This window comes from Larimichthys crocea, chromosome XX, assembly GCF_000972845.2.
Source record: "Larimichthys crocea isolate SSNF chromosome XX, L_crocea_2.0, whole genome shotgun sequence".
NCBI classification, from domain to species: domain Eukaryota; kingdom Metazoa; phylum Chordata; class Actinopteri; family Sciaenidae; genus Larimichthys; species Larimichthys crocea.
The window spans coordinates 1,853,457-1,872,631 of NC_040030.1; the positions used below are offsets into that span (position 1 = coordinate 1,853,457).

The following is a 19,175-nucleotide window of genomic DNA, read 5'->3' on the forward strand; positions in this document are numbered from 1 at the left end:
AATATCTGCACCGCTGACCATGAATAGGTGCACAACCTCATGGATTAGGAATGCTTATGCTTTCACATGTTTCTGCATGAGACTGATGAGGGATGTCAACCGGAAACCGTGTCCATTTACACATAAAATCTGTCTAATTCTCTTCACTGCATCCGCAGAGTTTGTCACCCATTAGGTCCGAATGATATGACTCGGTTTGATGGATCAAGTGGCCTAAGTAATAGGGTTGTGTGCAAGCTGACGCCTCTTCCCAACATACAGCAGATGAGTGAAGTCTACCGGATGGAGCTCCAAACTGTTGATGATGTCGCAGTGGCAACCTTCTGTCAACTTTGTTTCTGTATAGTTGAAGGACAATTTCTTTGCTTGTAACTCACAACAGCTCCCTGATTTCCTTCCAAACCTCGTCCTTTTTTAAGGATGTCATAAAAAGGGGTGCTGTGGATCCTCATAAACTCTCGTCATCAAGGTTTCTGGCAGAAAGCCCTGAAGACAAGCTTCTCCCCACATGCCAATGTTGACTGCTGACTGAAGGACATCAAACCAAAATGGATTTTGACCAAAGACAGTAAGGTTAGAGTTAGGGTTAGGGAATAGGGAGTTGCCTTGTGATTAACTGGTGACTTGTCCAAGGTGTACCCCACATCTCACCCAATGCCAGCTGGGCGAGATGTGGGGTATGTCAAACTAAATGAGGTGGAGCCAAAGTGATTAAAGACTAACAGTTGTTTTAGATCACATTAGGGCAGAAGAACTGGAAAAAAAACACAAACTCTAATATGTAATTGTGTGGAAAAAGTTCTTGTGGCTAAGTTTCTACTTGACACATCCAGCAGACACGGAGGAACCTTGACATTTACTTTGGAGACTTCTTTTGGCGACCGTCTGATGAATTGTACATCCCAAACTTTATTTTGGCTCTATTTTTATCTCCTGGGGAAAATATCTTGCTCTTTAGTGGCTAAACAGCTAGATGTTTGATTTTCTGGAGGCTTCATTGCTTAAATAGCTGCATTTGTGCATAAAAACGACAACTTCCACATTATTTATAGTCTTTTAATATAGGAAATGCAGACTTCCACATTATTTATAGTCTTTTAATATAGGAAATGCAGATTAGTGAAGCTTTAAAGTTGACAAAAATTGGTTTTTGGGGGGGAAAAGAAAGCTCTGTAAAATGCAAAGTGTCTCAGTCGAGGGTGGAAAACCATGAGACGGATTAATGCAGAGGCAAACATGTCAGGATTTCCATCCGGGGTGTGTCTGTCAGTCAGCCGGATAATGCTGAAGCCATAGATTCGCCATGCTAATGGCACTGCCAAATACAAAGACTAATAGCTCAGCAAAACATAGAGAGCAGCAGGCAGGTCACTAGACTCTAGTGGAACATACCTTTGAAATGCTGACGCATACAGAACAGTCCCTTCACTCGTTATTTTGCCAAACTGTGAACAGGAGTACAAGGAAAATTGGCATATGCGGGGAAAAGGACTGAACTAATTTTTGAAAACAAACACAAAAAAAGGGAGACATTATCTTTCCATACGGATTCATGGGGGCAGTTAATTAGCCTGCATATTTAATTGTAGTGACAACATGCTTGGTCTGCTCCCTGGACTGGAAGGTAAAATCCTCTTCTCTTCTCCACGCTCTCTATTGATTCGAGCATATTGTATTTCCTCTGCCGCCTCATTTCTCTTCTGCGTCTGCCTTTTTTTTTTTTTTTTTTGTTCTGCCGGTCCCGAGAGAATTGCGGGACCAGCATGTCAGTGATTTGCCAAGCCTGATGAAGATAAACCGGTTCTACTCAGGCTCATTTACCTGATAACACCACGCATGCTAGATTTTGGGTCATGAACTCACCTCGAGTGGTTCACTGACTCTCTTTGTCTCTTTATGGTAAAATAATGGAGAGTTACATGTTAAACAAGCTTCCCGCGATGCCAGATTGTTGTTTGAGGTCAAGCGTCGAGGCGGCTGTGGCGTACAGGGGGGCAAGATGCTCTGGCTCTTCGCTCGGTATCATTTGTAAATCCATTATTGAATCTGAATAACTGAATTTACATTTAAATTTGAAATTAAGCTGTGTGTTTGTTCGGTGACTTTGATGCGACGGTGACTTGTTATGCAGTTTAACCTTGCCCTAAAGCCACGTGTTTTAAAATTTGACCTGTTTGAATACATTTAAAGTGAATTTAAAGTCCCGGCATCGAATTTCTGAAATTTTCTAGGACCATTCTCACCTTCTTGTTTCCTTTCTAGACAAAGAAATTCATGGTAGGGAGTTGCTTTAAAACGATTCCATGCTTCTATTTGATAAAGTGGCACTTCAGGTTTTCTCAACAGCAAGTTAAAGTCTCTTGACTGCTGTTTATATTGATTGACAGTCAAACGGTCAATAACTGACGGCAGAGAGCACTTGAAGTACTTAAACATAGATAATGGATTTGAACTGTAAGAACTTGGTAAGGGGGGGAAGTCATGGTAAGACGGAGAAGAAGTCCACAAACAAAAGATAGAAAGAGAAACACCACTTAGACACTAACATGAGCTGAATCAATGAATGCTCTTGAGGTCCGTGACCTATTGAACTTTTATAATGAATTGAGCCATTTTTACTGCGATTTAACTGCAATGATTGTAAATATAAAAGTGTCATCCTTATATATTCTGGTATTTCATTACATTTAAAAGGTCAAGTGTGTCAGATTTAGCGGGCTCCATTCAGAGAAGATGGCAGAAATGAATTTATATTATGCTAAACTATGTTGGTGTATAATCACCTGATAATAAAGATCATTGTGTTTTTACACAGAGTCCATCATGTTTCTACGGTAGCCCAGAATGGACAAAACAAACACCGGCTTGAGATAGAGTCTTTGTCGTTTCTCCTTCACGCACGGGTGAGTAAAGAAGGTCTCAGTTGGTTGCAATCTGTATTCTCATCACTAAATCCTACACACCGCTCCTTTAAATCAATAACCTTCATTATGAGGATTATTATAGTTCTAACAGAGCCCACAGATCTACAAAGCAACCATAGACTCAGGTCACTTAGGTTTTTTTTGACATTTAGGAGTGTGTTAAAATGATTTTTCCTTTTTTTTTTGTCTCGTTTTGTTACAATGAATGGTTATTGAGCTGTACATACTGTTGTTAGGTTCGAAGAAAAACAGAAAAGGCGCGGGACAACTTGTTTATTTATTTATTTTTTTTTAAATGGGAAAATGCAGTTCAGCGCTACAACATAAACCAAAATAAAAACTTATTTTGAAATGGCGTACCCCGCCTCTCACCCAATGTCATGTGGGATTGGCTAGGATATGTGGTTATGGGAAATCGATGGATGGATATTCTGACTTTCAAACATTTACAGTTGGAAGTTATTTCTAGTAAACCACGTTCTTTCAAGAAAAATGATGATGTTACATGTGTTGCTTTAGTGAACTTCCAGGTGTTTTTGTTGTTTGAATTGCCTCTTTCTTTTCCTTATAATTATCGCGTGATTGACTAGCTCGCACGAGACCAACTGTGCAATGCGGGGTGTAGAAAACACTCTGACAGTTCGAGCCTTGGGAGCGCACATGATGAGATAATACAAAAGTAACACACACACACACAGTAACAAAAGGAGTTTTATCACCCAGAGATGAAGACAGGAACTAAATACAGCGTTTATAGCTGCGTCGGCTTGACAACTCCGCAGCCATAAAAGAAAAATACATTAACTCTCAATTTTATATAATGCACTTTGATGTATTCACCACTTATTTTGCATTAGACGACTATTTGCCCGCCGCGTCTCTCTTACTCAGTGGTGGATCCATTAAAAACTGAGATTTTCCTCAACTAATTGCAGTGCACTCAAGCCGGCCTTTGAGGATCTCCTGTTTCATCAGCATCACACAGGTGCACACGCGACACGTGGTCTGCACACACGGCCATTTAAGTGTGTTTGCGATATGAAAACTGACACATACACACTTACCAGCCATGAGCAGCTGTGCATATACTGTGAGTCATGTGTTGTGAGGAACAACTATAGCACGATGTGGGTGTTTGGACTGTCACCCAACACGTTTGTTGGCTCTGGCCATCAGATGGGATTTAGTCATATGAACACACAAGACATAATAACATATTGCCCTACCTGGAGTATTTACACCAGCCATTAACAGGTTTTAAAATAGGTTAAAAAAAACTGTGTCTGACATCTGTCAGCAGATGTGTCTTATTTCTTATTTAGTTTTTATTTTCTTCACTGAATCTTCCCGCTTTGTGTTCAACCTCTCCTCATTTCAGCGCACCAATTTAGACTTCTCACTCGTTACCACATTGCTAAATAATTAAATGTATATTATGTATGTATTTCCTCGACGCTGACACGCTGATACGGTTTAATTGACAGCTAAGGTTCAGGATGGCACCATTCAAACTGCAGCTAATGGCTTTCTCTCTTGAATTTGAAGACAAATAAAAAGTTTTAATGGTGATGGGATGAAATCTGGAGTGATGGCTTTGTGAGATCGAGCAGAGACGGAGGAGGAGACTGCAACAGCCGGTTTTATTTTATTTTTTCCAGGGGAGCATGTTCATTAAAATAAAGTTAGGTGTGTTACCTGTCCGTCAGTGTGGTGAGAGGAAGAGGGCTGATGGTTGAGAAGTGAGACTTGAACTTCCAGCTGACCTGTTAAAGAAACACACACACACACACACACACACACACACACACACACACACTCACACACACACACACTTTTGAGATTACTTCTCCAGTAGATGTCACTAAAACATTCTTATCCTCTGTTTATTTTCTCCCTAACAATCTTGGCTCTGTAGCAGCTTTTTTTTTTTTTTAAAGTAAATTCTAAATAATGTCAAATCACACTAAGCCTTTAATACCAGCTGCACTGCTTCCAAATGCGATGCCGCAATAAATCAGACAGGAATTCTCCTTCCAAACAAGATTTAAGCGGGTAAATGTCAATACGCGCCAGTCAGTTATGATAAAAAAGGAGTCATTGGGGCTTTAACAGCTGTCTTCAGAGAGCAGCTGCAATGTATACAACGTGACAAAAAGCAGGTCCCTCTTTGGCCATGTGTTCAGACGATCAACAGGCTCCCTGCAGGGACCCAGTTCACGCACCAGAACAAAAAAAACACGGGATGTAATACGGGAAATTGAAATTTCTTCTTCTTCTTTTGTCTGCTTTTTTTTTTTTTTAATTGTTCCCGTTTAGAATTAGTTTCAAGAAATGGATCAAATTAAGTGGAACCGCTCGGTGGTTTATTCTCTCTCCCTGCAGGACTTTCAGAAACTGATTTGTCTCCCCTCCCACAGGCGGATTCTGGCTCACATATTACATTTAAAAGACTTTTTTTTTTTTTTTTGGATGACAGGAGAGTAATGTGATTGAAAATACTCCATTATATCCGATCTATGAGAACTAAAATCTGCAGACAATGAGACTTTTTGGCTTTTTTTCTTTTTACGCCCCATCCTCTCCAAACGTGCGCTCTCCTCGGTGCTGAAACTGGAATGTCCGCGTAAAGCTGCGGTCATTTCTGCATTTTTTATTTTCCCAGAATGGGAACTATAGACTTTCTCAAACCCACAGGCAGAATCTTGTTATTCTAAAAGAAAAATGAGGTAAAATAAATCCAAATACGTTAAAGAAATACGAAAAGGCGTCAGTGCCACGTCCTAATAGGTTAAATGAGCTGATTTCCTTTGGAAATTGGTAACATGTCTGATCCTGCTGGCAACACGTTCAATAATAATAATTCAATTTAAAGCTTTGGGCGATTCTGTATTTCATATCACGTGTTGCTCAGTCTGGTCTCTCCGAATCTAAAAAGGCAAATAACGACTGTCATTATCGTCAAAGCAATGCCAGCCTACTTCTTATAGCCCTTTCTCCCTCCCCCTTTCTTTCTCTCCCTCCCTCTCTCACTCTCTCTCTCTGTCACACACACAAACACACTCCCCCCTCCACCTCCCCACTTTCTCCCGTGCAGCCGAGGCGCTTTTTCGTCTCCAAAGCCTGTCTCCAGAAGCATGTCCTCAGACATGCAGCCACGGTGCGATGAAGCGGACCAAGAGACGCCACCAGCATGACAGCATAAAAGAAGGTAAGCTTTTTTTTTTTTTTCCCCTCGTGTGAACTGTCACCTGTTTTCTCTTATAACAACCAAAAAAAAAAAAAGGTATCGACATTTCTCAAGCAGGTTTACCTGACTCTTTTTGGACCAGGAGATGGAACGGTTGTTCCAATACTGAGCGAGCGGACAGCAGGTTTCATTAAGATGTCTCGCTCAACTCCGACAAGAGGGACTAGTTGTTGCCAGGAATCGCACCTGAGACTTTTTAAGATCCAGGACTGTCTGTGTGCCCGCACAGCCACGTCGACACCTGTAATCATGATCCTCCAGCGCGTAAAATCTAAAAAACTCGACCATCACAGTGATATTCTGAGTGAATTTTAAAGTTGGTTTTCAGCCACGGTGACAAAAATCCCTAACTTTATCTTCAAGAGGATTTAACTCAGAGCAAACCAGGTCTGTGTGACTGTTAGAAAAAGATTTGATGCGATGTAATGGGCTGAAATATCGCGTAGAAAACAGGCCTGCCAACATCTGCTGCTGCTGCTGCTGCTGGGGGAAGCATTGCATGATGAGAACAAGGACAACGAAATGTTTTACGCTTGAGCCACAGCTGCCTGTGCCATATGGCGCATCTTGGACAGGAGAGAGGAGAGCAGAACTTTGTGGTCCATTTACCGGATCCACTGCTAAATTGAGTCAGTATCAAATCATGTATCGATGAATGCCATCATCAGTTTTATCCTCGAACAAACACATCCAACCAGCCCGCACCTACGGCAGATTGCGCACCCTGTCCTCAGATATAACCCACATTTCTTAAGCATTTTCAGATGAATAATCAAAACATAGCTGGAAAAGTCGATTAAAGAATCGACTTTTCCAGCTATGTTTTGATTATTCATCTGAAGAAATGCCAAAAGGTTTATTGGTAATGTGCGCCCCCGGCACTCTAATGCGCGTCCTCCGTGTCGTTTCATTCCTGCTTTCAAATAACAACTAATCTCCCCACAATTCTCCTCCTTTAATATTTCATCTGTGCTAAAAAACCTCGGTGTCTGATTATCCTATCACACACGCACACACACATACACACAGCAGAGATGCAGATCTGCGTGCGTCTGTATTTGCCCTGGAGCAGCTTCCCTCTCTTGTCACCTCAATTCGACGAACCACTCTTGATTTCAGCGTATTATTATATGGCCACCGCGGAACGAGAGGGGGGAAAAACTCATTTTTATGCTGCAGTGATGATTTTGAAATCATAAAAACAAACAGTCCAATACAAAATGGTGCTTTTCTATATGCATTGAGATCTGCAAACCCAAGACCGAGAGACTGATTTCGCGTCGCAAGCCACAGCCTACGCGCGTAAAAGCGCAATGCAAGACTTGAGACTGCAGGTTTGTGTCGGATGACTGTGGGTTTTTATAGTTGGATGCTTTGAATGACGTGCAGTGAAGCTCGCTGGGCATAAATCCACCGAAGGACTCAGGACTCGATAACCAGTTGGCAAAGCTGCGATTCATCAAAGCTGCTTCTGTTTTTGAACCCACAATTTTAGGCTGATTTATGCATTACCCTTTAAGAACGAGACTGAAAATGACAGATTAGTCGCGTTTGTGTGAATGAAAGCAGTGCTGCGGGACGATGCCTGCCTGTGATGGATGGAGGTGGGGTTTTTTTTCAGTTTGACATTGTGAGTGAAACTAAAAACGAGAAGTGATTCTCTGTGGAGGAAAATCGGTTTACTCCGGGGCTCAGACACTGTTTCTAAATATGGAAAGAATCGGTTGTTTCTGCATTGGAACACTGACAAATTGTTATGAGCCGTGAATGAGGACTATTTCTGATTCTGAATATTTTAGCATGGGTCGTTAAATGGATATTTATTTAGCCCACAGCCGGCACCCAAATAACAGATACAGTTCACCTGTAGCACCAGCCTGAGCAGAGATTTGATATTCTTTTGGCACTTTGAGTGAAGGTCGATGCTCGTTTTGTTCTTGTACATTTTTTGATTTTGGAGGAATCTATTAGAAAGTTTCCATCACTTCACTTCATGCCTGTTTTTATTCTTCAAGGCACTGGAGGTGAAGAGGTCTGTGCATGAAGCATGTTTATCCAATCCATATCACATCGATCACAAAAAACAAAACATCATTTTGCACTTTTAAAGATTGGTCTTACTTATCGTGACTGGGTGCCATCTGCTAAAAACACTGCAGGAGAGCCATTTATGTACATGCAGGTAAAGATTTTTCACAGTCCATTATGTTTGCATAGAAAAAAACAATTTGTAGGGTCACAGAAAGTATTTTCATTTCATGAATCACTCGATTGAATCGCAAAACATCTCATCAAGAGTGAAGAACCGTTCTTTAGATGTGATTAAAAGGCCAGAAATAAAATAATAAACATTTTTATGCTGCATAATCACATTATCATATCATGTTGTTCTTTGTAGAAAATGTACAGCAATGTTGTAACTCATTAACTGCTGGTTATTTCACACGTTCTCAGTGTTATTTCTGCTTTTTATGATCTTGACTGAGGCACATTTGAATGATTTTAAATCCACTGAAAATATGAAGCGCTCCGACATTTTGTGTCGTGTGCAGAAGTTTGCAGAAGTTTCTCAGACTTGTTGCTCTCCGTCCCCCCCTCACTTATCATCCTGTTTGACGGCCTGATGTTGATGGATGAGGTTTGGATGCACTGTGACTGAACAGATATTTGACTGTTTTTCCAATTTCTGCCAGCCCTCCGAGGTTTACCAAGGTCAGACGTGTGGCTCTGGGTTTTTTTTCTTCCCCCCTTTCATAAATATCCTTCTCTCAATCTATAGATATTACATTAGAGATGCAGATATTATAGAATTTTTTTATTGGAGGTGTCAGTGTGCTTGACTGTGACAGCGAATGATGACACGTATCGATTTGGATATCATGCTTAAACAGCGATTATGCATGAATATTGCTTATTGGCACATTGGTTAATGCAGATGAGAGCGAAGTGACGTACGCATGGAGCTTATTCATCAGAATCTGTTGTCGAATCTTCGTTTGAGAAGCAAAGATTTGTGTGATTTGATTTTTGCACTTCTCTTCATGAGAATGCAACAGAATATACGACTCTTTCTTGGTCTCACTCACATGGAGGACAGAGAGAGAGAGAGGAGGAGAGAGACTCATGCCAACGCTCATACATAAATGCACAATATATTCCTAAATCTGTGCTTTTGGCAGCGGTGGAAACCGTGTTAGAGGCGAGGTTGCTTTTGTAAAAAAAAGTTAAATTTAGCCGGTTGGGGTGCCTCATTCCATGGACCTATAAGCTTCTCGGTTGTAGAGCGGCTGCACAGTGCACATTAGTGAATCTGTGTAGCTGGCGCACACAGAAAGGAACGTCTAATTATCACGCTTTCAACCGCACTAGGCTCCCTCTATTTGCACTGAGCTCCCCGCTCTAATCGCTTTCTTTTTCTGCCATTACACACTTATTTATTTTATTTTTACGCAATTAAAATGCTTATTTTTGCCCCCCGTGTGGAAGAGGAAGTCCATGTAGCATTGAAGGAAGCTGTAATTGAGCCGAAATAGAAGATTGGCTCTGCTAATGTGTGGAAATTCGGTGGAAGAGATGAAAAGAGATCCTGTGAGGAGCTTTTACATAACAGTGAACATCCAGCGTACAAGTGTGTGTGTGTGTGTGTGTGAGTAGATGGAGGGTGTGCCAGTGAAAAGAATGACAGGATGAGCATGTGTTTGACTCATGTATCTAAATATGGCTTCGTGAGCTTAAATATCCATGTAGTAGACTGTAACCGCATTCAGAGCATGCAGATTTCCACATGCTGATGCTGTCTGCTCAGCCCGCGGGACAAATGGCTAGTGTATCCTTTAGCTGTGCTCCTTATCAGATGCTGAGTGATTGCAGAGCTTTACAATATGAAGTGCCACTAAACCACTGCACGAAGTGGCATTGATTGGAAAGGATGGGAGGAGGGAGATTCCTCCTTAAGGTCATTATCTAGCAGACAGAGAGAGTTAGACGAAACAAACCAGTGTAATTGCATTTGTAACAAAAGACTCGGAATCAATGGACTAAGCACTACTTACAGCATCGTGTCAGCATATTTCATCAACATACAAATGGATTCAGTGACCCTGTAATTGCTCATAAAGTCTGTTCTATGGAATCAGTTCAACAGCTCCCTGAAGTCGGGTTGTCCGCGTGGACCCGCATTTCAGACTGAATACCGATCTGTGGAGCACGCGTAGGAAGAATTTGACGTGTATAAGACATGAAAGCAGCGTGTTTCACTGTAGTGTTTGCAGACACTACAGCAGCGGCGTTGAGCTATGATTTGTTGTCAGTCTGTGGATCAAAAAGTCAGTTAATACAGGGTGAGGAAGACATTTCTTTCAAGCCCAGTCAAGGCAGCAGTGGCAGTTTGGAGATATTGTGCAGTTTCATGATTATTTTAAACCTGCGTTAAGTGATTTTTTGGCCACTTGGGGGCGGTGGAAACAACTGTTGATATGGAGAACCTGTTAGCAAACAGTAACATATACATCCAGCAGATATGGAACAACAAGAGCATTGATTTACTCCCCTTTAAGCTCATTTGTTGGTCCTTACCAAAAAAACACCTGGCTCTTTGGCTGCTATAGCTTCACTATGTTCACCAGGTAGTCACTTACTAATTGTTTGGTGCGGGGCAGGTAGCATGCAATGGGACTTCATTACATTTTTTCACTGAAATTGTCATGCATTGAGAATTAATCCGAACAAGAGTTGTGGGGCTGTAAAACCAAAACAATGAGCTGAAAGACACTAAAATTCTGCAGAGTCAGGTGGTTATTTGTAAGTTTGTCAATGCGCAGGCAAACATTTTTATGTTAGACATCGTCACGATGTATTTTATTGATGCATAAAATATCGATTAGCGGCTTTAGAGTTAGAATTCAAACAAACAAAAATGCAGATTTCCTAATTTATCCATTCATACTTCATGTGTTTTTCTTTACGAACATCCAAGTAACTGAACTGATGAATAAAAACAAATCTTCAGACATTTGTTCTTCACCTTTCTGAGGACATTCTAATCCAAACACCTCTGTTGGCCATAAACCCTAGTTTAAACAACTTCACACAAACTGTTTGGATTTCTGGACTAGGGTCAGGTCAGTGTTTTAAAGACGTGTCATCATTTTTAGGCTGTTGTTAAGAAGTCTGACTTCTGGTAAGAGATGACAGTAAAATATATTCGGTATGCAAATAAACAGCAATGTTTGGAAGTGCTCTCATTCAGTTGATATTCCACTTTTAGCCCAAAGACATTGTCAGAGTTTTGTGATATATCATGCCAGGATATATTAATAAACTCTCAGTATATGTATGTTTAAACAGAAATGACAAATCATTTGCATAGTGAACTGGAGATCTGAATAAAATCAGGAAATAACGTAGCTATCCTTCTGCTTTTAACCATAGCAAGTCACCATAGTTAACTGAACTGCATTCAAAAAAAGAATTGTTTATAGAATATGTTAAAAGCACTGAATGGGAAAACAGGAAAAAAATGCCCTAGCATCGTCCATTTCATGCCAGCATCGTAGAAGCGCATATTTAAAATCATTGTGAAAATCTGAACAGCAGCTCAGTTGTGACAGCAGCAGTCTATAGTACTACCCTGGAAACCTCTGGAGATCTCTTTGAATGTGCTCTGCTTCCAAAAGCCCCAGGTGTTCCTCAATCTTGCTGCTCATCCAGCAATAATGTCGGGCGTCCATTCCCTTGTTCTTAATTACTCTAAGCTTCAGCACCAGATAATTCCAGCCTGCTTCTTCAAGCTCTGGCTCGGACATTATCGCTGGCTCAATAAAACATTCAGCGTGCCTGCCTGCTCTCATTGGACCTTGGCAGGGGGGGGGTTATTGCAAATGCCAGGCAGCCTAAGGTATGTCGAGCTTCTCCTTCCACCTACACATTCACAGAAACGCTAAAATTTCAAAGACTGTTTGGCGATGTGGGTAAAAACGTAGGAATGAAATTTTGGGGTGATCACTTTTACTCTTTTACTTTTTGTGCTGCAACTTTAGCAGCAGGTCGGTGTCACAGGTTCTTGTAAACGGCGCCGACATGACAGGGCGCCTTAATATCTCACTGTGCCGCTGCAGATGCTGCTTGCGTGGGTGTTTTTTTGAAGTAGCCCTGTGTGACTGGTTTTTTTTTCTTCTCATGGGCAGGGAGCACTAACGAGCAATTCGCCAACTGGAAGAGCACTTGGTATTTCAGGGCACAAAATTCAAGCTTACTGCTCTTTTTTTTTTGACAGGAGGTGTTGCTTGTTTTGAGAAGCAAAAGCCACTGTAAATATAAAAAGTGTCTTAAAATGATTTAGACAGGTAAAGAAGCCCGAGGTGATTATTTGAGCATAGATGCACATGAAAAGCCCACTGAGAGTTTGGTAGATTTAACCAGACTTTACTATAGCATGTGTGATGCATTATAAGTATAAGCATTAATCCATCCACTTTTCAGCTGCTGGTAGCTGATTTCATGTGAATAGGCAATAAAAGTCAAACTCCAGAAGGCATTGCTGTCCTAATTACAGACCTGCCTGAAACTGGATAATGGCCAAACCGAGGCACCACTTCTTATCGTTCTTGCCTGGGCCAGATTGAAACGTCTTAACAAATACTAGATGAAATTCTGTCAGCATTCATGGTCCCAAGATGATGATCCTAATCCTAATGATCTTTGTGATACTCCAACTTATCATCCTGAGGTTGACATGTATGCTTTTGACTGACGTGTCTGGGCAACTGTTGGTTGGATTGACACAAATGTGGTATAGGGACATTCATGTCCCCCCTAGGATGAATTTTAAGTAATCAGTTATTTCATCAAAAGTAATTTGTCTGATCAGACTCAGCTGTACTTTGTGTTTAGTGCGCTAGTTTTAGCTGTGAAACTGTGAGCATGTTGCCACGCTGGAGTTAGTTGTAATCGTTGCTGTAAAAATAATATTCCTTTTAGGAGCACATGAAATATTTTCCCCAACTTCGGATTTGGCCTAAGGGCTGTGCTTGATTATCATTGACTCCTTACAGCTGTGTATTTTAAACCACATTGCATCAATCAAGTTAGAGATACTTGTAAAGAAGATAAATCGCTTCTGTGATTACGTTCTTAATTATTCTCTGCTAGAAAAATGTGTCCCAGGGCTTTCCTAAGAATTGGAAATATGCTCCCCTGTGACAAACGCAGGTCCATTTACCCGATTCTCCCTCAGTTCATTTCACATTGAAAGATATATCTCACTGTGGGGGCAGTGGCAGGATATTCAATTCCTTTCCGCTTCAATAAAAACGAAGGCTATTTGAAACCAGATTTTTATCACTGGCAGAGAGCAAGTCAGTCAATAGTTTAAGAAAATATTTGCTGAAATTGAGGCGAAAGGTTCAGAAATTTCTATGCACAGGTGATAAAAACTTTCCAGAACAGTGTCAAACATCTCAGAGACAAAAAGAATTAGAGCCAGCTCCAAGACAGACGACTTGACAGGGAGCTCAGCGCTGTGTACACACTCCACAGATAAACCCAGGTCCTGACCCTGGATACTATGGATCAAGTCAAAAGGTAAACATTCCTCTCTCCACACAGAGAGACACTACAGCACTAGCTGAGCCAGCGAGGTGAGGTGGTGGAAGAGCTATGTATCCCATCCTGAGCCGATATTATTAGGTCCAGTGACAATCATTGTCTGTTATTGTTATTGGATTGTGTGTCAGCTCTCAGTTTATTCCTGTGCTTTTGCAAGTGAGGACCTGTTTATTGCCTCAGGTATGACTGGGTTCATCCTGTGTGTGTGTTTTTTTTTTTTTTAATGCCCCGAGGCATCGTAAACTGTAGTTTCCTTTTATGCGGTCAGCCGGTTCGATTTATTGACTCTGTCTAACGCTGTCTTTTTAAACGTAAACGTGAGATGAAACACAGATAATGGTAGTAAATACCACTGTCTCGTTTGATGGTATTTGGTGGATGTCTTTTTCCCCTTCAGAAAAGACAACTGCTTTTGCAGGGTGCCTTGCGGGGAAATCAGAGTATACAGACATATAGTGTTATTCCAAGTTGCATGAGGAAACGGGGTCATGAGATACTTCCACTGGATTAACATGACCGGGTTATTTAAGAGACAAAACATAGCCTGAGATTACATGTACGCTTGTTAAGTGCAGCGTGACTGAGTCATCCGAGACCTGGATGTCTCACTTCCTCCCCCTCTGGCTTTACTATGAGAAGCCAGTGGTCATTGCACTTTATCCAAAGCTTTGTACAGATTCATGGTTTGGTTTGACATTATCCAAGAAGATCCCTGAAGGTCTGTGGAAGTTGTTCCGGGTGAATGATTTGACATTTGAAAGAAATGCCAGCAGGAAGGAAAGTGGGCACTTCTAGGTCATCCGGGTTTCTGCGTGCATGCGTGTCGTGGAATTTGTTCGGACTTGGTCTTTGCATTCTGCAGCAGAAACATGCTCGAGTCCTGAAACTGTTTTTTGGACCTCTTTGGCCTCTGGTTGAAGCTTGCTCACCATACCAGAGTGGGGAGCCCATTTGAAATGCTGTTATTTGACTTGACAGGAACAGGACTGTTGACAGAGTCCAGAGACTACACTGTGTCAGTGCAACACAAACAGACTGTGGGATAGATTCACTGTGTGAGGCACCGGCCGCCCTTATGTTCACACTCTCTGATGGCCCTTTTCTGACAGCCCACTCACAAACAAAGCAGTCATAGCAGAGAAAAGACATATGAAACGAGCTTAAAGACACAGTGAACATTTCCAAGGTCTTACCCTGTGCTGCTGAATTAATTATTCTATCATTTAGTAAACGTCAAAAGGCACTTTGGAGGAGATTAAAAAGTAACTGAACTCCCCTTGGAAACATTGGCACTGTTTACCTCCAGTGTTTTAACGTCTCACTTTGCTGCAGTGATGTATAAGTGTACTACGAGGTGTGTCAGTACAGTATGACATCCTGGCTGGGTCACCTATCAGAGATTCTAGTTAACTGTATAGATTAACTAATGGCTTAATACCGCCCCGATCTGGTTGAAAGTCTTTGACCACACCCAACATTTTTAATACCACAGTGATGCCTCTGTGTACTTGGATACACTACATCACTGTATGAAGGTAAGTGGTTAGAGATCTGATAAAACAACATTTTCAGCTGGTGTTAAGTTGCTTTAAAAACTAACCCTACACATGGAGGCGTACACATACATTCACCAAATTAAACATCATTTGGAGTGACCATCTTACTGTTTCTGCTTTATTATTATTTTTACATTGTTTATTATTGTTTTTTTATTGTTCTTATGTTTTGTCATATATGTCTTATATTTCATGTTCTATTTTTTTATGTACAGCACTTTGTGTCAGCTGTGGCTGTCTTTAAAGGGCTTTATAAATAAAGTTGAGTTGAGTTGAGAATTAGATCATAGGTTGTAGCAGCTAGCTATGGGACATCATGGGCTGAAGGTGTGTCGGTTGTATTTACTAAATATCAATCAATACATTGTGTGGGGGTTGTCCAATTTCAGTTATTTTGATGACTGGAGTGGTCGGTGGCGAAAAGCTACAGCTTAAAATCCATGAGATTATCCAGTGATCTAGTGATGGCCGAGTCTTTTTTGATTAAATCAATATGAAATCTCTTGAAATCAAACCCAAGTCCCCTTAAAAAAAAACAAAAAACACTATAACTGCTACTAATTTCACTGTGGCTTTAAAAAAAAAAAAAAAACACTTTAACTAGACGACCTGAAAGCTCAAACTGAGAGCATTGCTATGCAGGTACATCGCCACCGCCGTCTCTACTTTGTTTGTCAATCAGACGAAGAGTACAAGAGACAAGGTCATCCCACTTCTCTCCAATTTTACACAGTTTCCCAGGCCAATCAATACTGCCCAACATAGCTAAATCAGAGAGGTCTCATTCCCCAGCCGCCTGATAATTGGAAGCTGTTAGCATGGAGGACAGGACAGGACTGCCAAATGACTCGGCTTCTTGCTATTTGTGGAATAAGACTGAGGCTGATTATTTTGTGCTAAAAGCTAAAGCGTAAGTATCCTTTAAAGGGAAAACGGCACTTCCTACACTTTGCTTAGTCACAGATTTTAAAATCCTTGAATTTTTATTAAGGAAAGCATTGAAGCTTAAGCCTTCAATGCCTCTAGAGTTGGCAAACTGCTTTGCCTAGATGCATAAATTAAAAACTCCTTTATTTTAATTTCACATCTGGCCAAATTCTTTATTAGTCCCATGTTCTGAGCTTCGTGTACCATAGCATTTAGCCGAAAGACTAAATCTGAAGCTGTGAAATCATTGCATGAAGTGGAAGGTGAAACGTGTACATTAAAGTGGCATGTACATTTTACATTTTATTTAAAATGATTAAGATTTAAATGGATTGGATCTAGGCGGCGGTGGAACTTTCTCGCAGACCTTATTCAATCAGAAATGTTCCCAATTTTTTTAGACGACCTTTCAAACTGTGAGCGTCGCTGATCAGAGGTACTTTGAAGATCCTCTTTCTGCAAGACAACCTTTCAACTCGTGAGCCGACACAGCCTCCAGTGATCAGTGCTGAGTGTATTATTTTGTATTTAAAAAGACCCCGTTTTTGGCAATCTCTTAGCTCCTAATGAGTCTTACTGTAATTAGAGTTTTATTAGCGGAAGATGTGCTAGAAAGGTTTGCTTCAAACACAGTGACAACATCCATTGTGAGAAAAATGCGTATAAGTATGTTTGCTCCAGCTGCCCAATCGCAGTAATTAAGAGTCAGACCACTTTTAATTAGATGAAGGTAATTTCCAATACATTACAAATTAAGGTCTAACAAAGGCAAACATTTCAGCATTTTTAGAATTAGAGACCCAAAAAAGATAGAAGTGTTTATAATCTATTATCAACGACTGGATATTTTGCCCAACACTAAATGTGCATCGTCTTCTCTTTCGCACTCCCTCTTAATATTTCCTGCCGTTTCCTTTTGTCTGCTTTTCATTATAAAAAGGAGGAAGTTACATAAATTAGACAAAGAAAAGACAAAGACTATAATGTGACCTTGACATTTTGTTCCACTGCAGTACAATTACGATCAAGTCCCTCGCGAGTGTTTCAAATTGAGCGAAACAAGAAAGTTTTGTGTCTTCAGACAAACTTCCTCATTAAGAAAACACATTTATTTTTGTAGATAATCGAACACTAACCCTGTATCGCTGCGATCCTATCTTTAAATTACACTTTTGTTGAGTGCGGTTGTGTGTTGTGCCGTAATTATGGCCATGTCGAGATGACTCTGACCAAAAGACACAGAGCCTGAATGAATCATCTCGTCCTTGAGGTCACTTAACTTTCTTTATAGAGACAAAGAAAGAGCATTCAGCTACTCAGCACTTAAGGGGGTATAAACCATACAAACATCTCCAGTGACAAACAGCCAGTACAGTACATGTTCGTACATATTAAATGCTGTGAGTTGTTAGGTGTCCAGGTCTGCCTGCAGGTACAATTTGATGTCTTCTGCTTCCCAGATCGAGATATTTGCTCCCTAAAGAGAGACGCCATCATACAAGTTAAATGATAATAATGATTCCTGCAGCCCAACAGATTCATTACGGCGACCGTCTTGTCAGGTATCACATTTCTGGAATTAATCCAAAGGGAACTAAATTGCCATTCCTCCTCTTGGAGTTAATTGCAAATCACAGTGTCACTTTTCATGGTGCTGCAACAGTCCCTTGAGTGCAGCTCGTCCAATTATCTGTTGGCTGGTGATTTATTTGGTCACTCCTTTCCTCCCCTCCGTCCCCATGCAAGCATCCTTCATTCACACTCCCTCATTCCCTCTCTCCACTTCATCATTCTGCTTATCCTATATCCTCGCTCCTCTCATCTTTCCATCTCCCCTTTCTCGCTCCGTGTACTGCCCCCCTCTCCCTCTCTCTCTCTCTCTGGAGCAGTAATGGTCTGGTTCACCATGCCCGGGCTCAATAATGAAGCTGCTGCCCTAGAAAAGCCGTGTTAATGTTGACTCTGGGATCAGATTCTGCTCCAAGACGCACAGCAGTGACAAATGAATGTGCCAGCTTGAGCCAACCAAGCCCAATAAACAGCACATACAGATCCGCGGCACTGACTGAGATCTGGGAGCAGAAATGCTTTGCAGACAGATTACAGATATGAGAAAATAGAATTTCAAATTTGCCCATCAGGGAATGTTCAAATGAGCTGTTAACGTGTGCTCGTAGCAAAACCAAAACCAGTTGAAGCATTTTGGGGCACGTCCAAGTGCAGTATTAAGATGTGTTAATAAACAGGAAAGTAGAACTGTAGCTCCCTGACGTATTGGTTCATCCATCTGGTTGTCAACGGCATTGACAAGCTGTCTTGGCTGCTCCTGCTCTGCCACTCTGACCTCCCATAACCTCCTTGGTCTGATCTGACAGCCAGAGATGTGCTCTGTTCATGGAGAGGTGTGTGCATCTGTCTTTCTGCCACTGTGCTTAGCTGCATTTACATCTGAGGACTGCTGTGCCACTGACCCCGGCTGACGTACATAAGCAACCCGAGAGGAGTTTCCTCAATCCGCCGTCCCCACGTATCTCCTGTCAGCCTCTGTCTGTCTGTCTGGAGCCTGTAGAGCAGCCATGCATTGCCTTGCCTCCTTCACAAAGATTGCCTTTTGTCTGCTATACCCACTCATTCTCCCATGGCTTCATGTGTAATCTATTTAAGCACTGCAAACTATATTAGATCTGTCTGAAACGTTCCTCCTGAGGCAAACCCTGAATGTAAACCTCCACCATGATGTTAATAAACCCGGCTTGTCTGCTTGGATCCACTAATGAAAAGGATACAATTTACAAAAACAATTCAAAATACATGGATGTCCTACCTTCTTTAGTAAATTTTATTACTCTGGATGAAGAAACGTTCATACCTAAAGTTAAATTCCAAACCAGCTATGTCTCAAATATGATTTGGTTA

At 41.2% G+C, this 19,175-nt stretch overlaps 1 protein-coding gene across 1 annotated transcript in view; it reads left to right on the forward strand.

Moving 5' to 3' along the window:
• Positions 1-2,837: 2,837 nt before the first annotated feature.
• Positions 2,838-19,175, forward strand: part of chrm2a (cholinergic receptor, muscarinic 2a) — a 72,330-nt gene continuing 55,992 nt past the window's right edge. The window contains exons 1-2 of the mRNA XM_010751726.3: positions 2,838-2,903; positions 6,019-6,132. The gene's annotated coding sequence lies outside the window, so the exon portion shown is untranslated. The remainder of the gene's footprint in view (positions 2,904-6,018; positions 6,133-19,175) is intronic.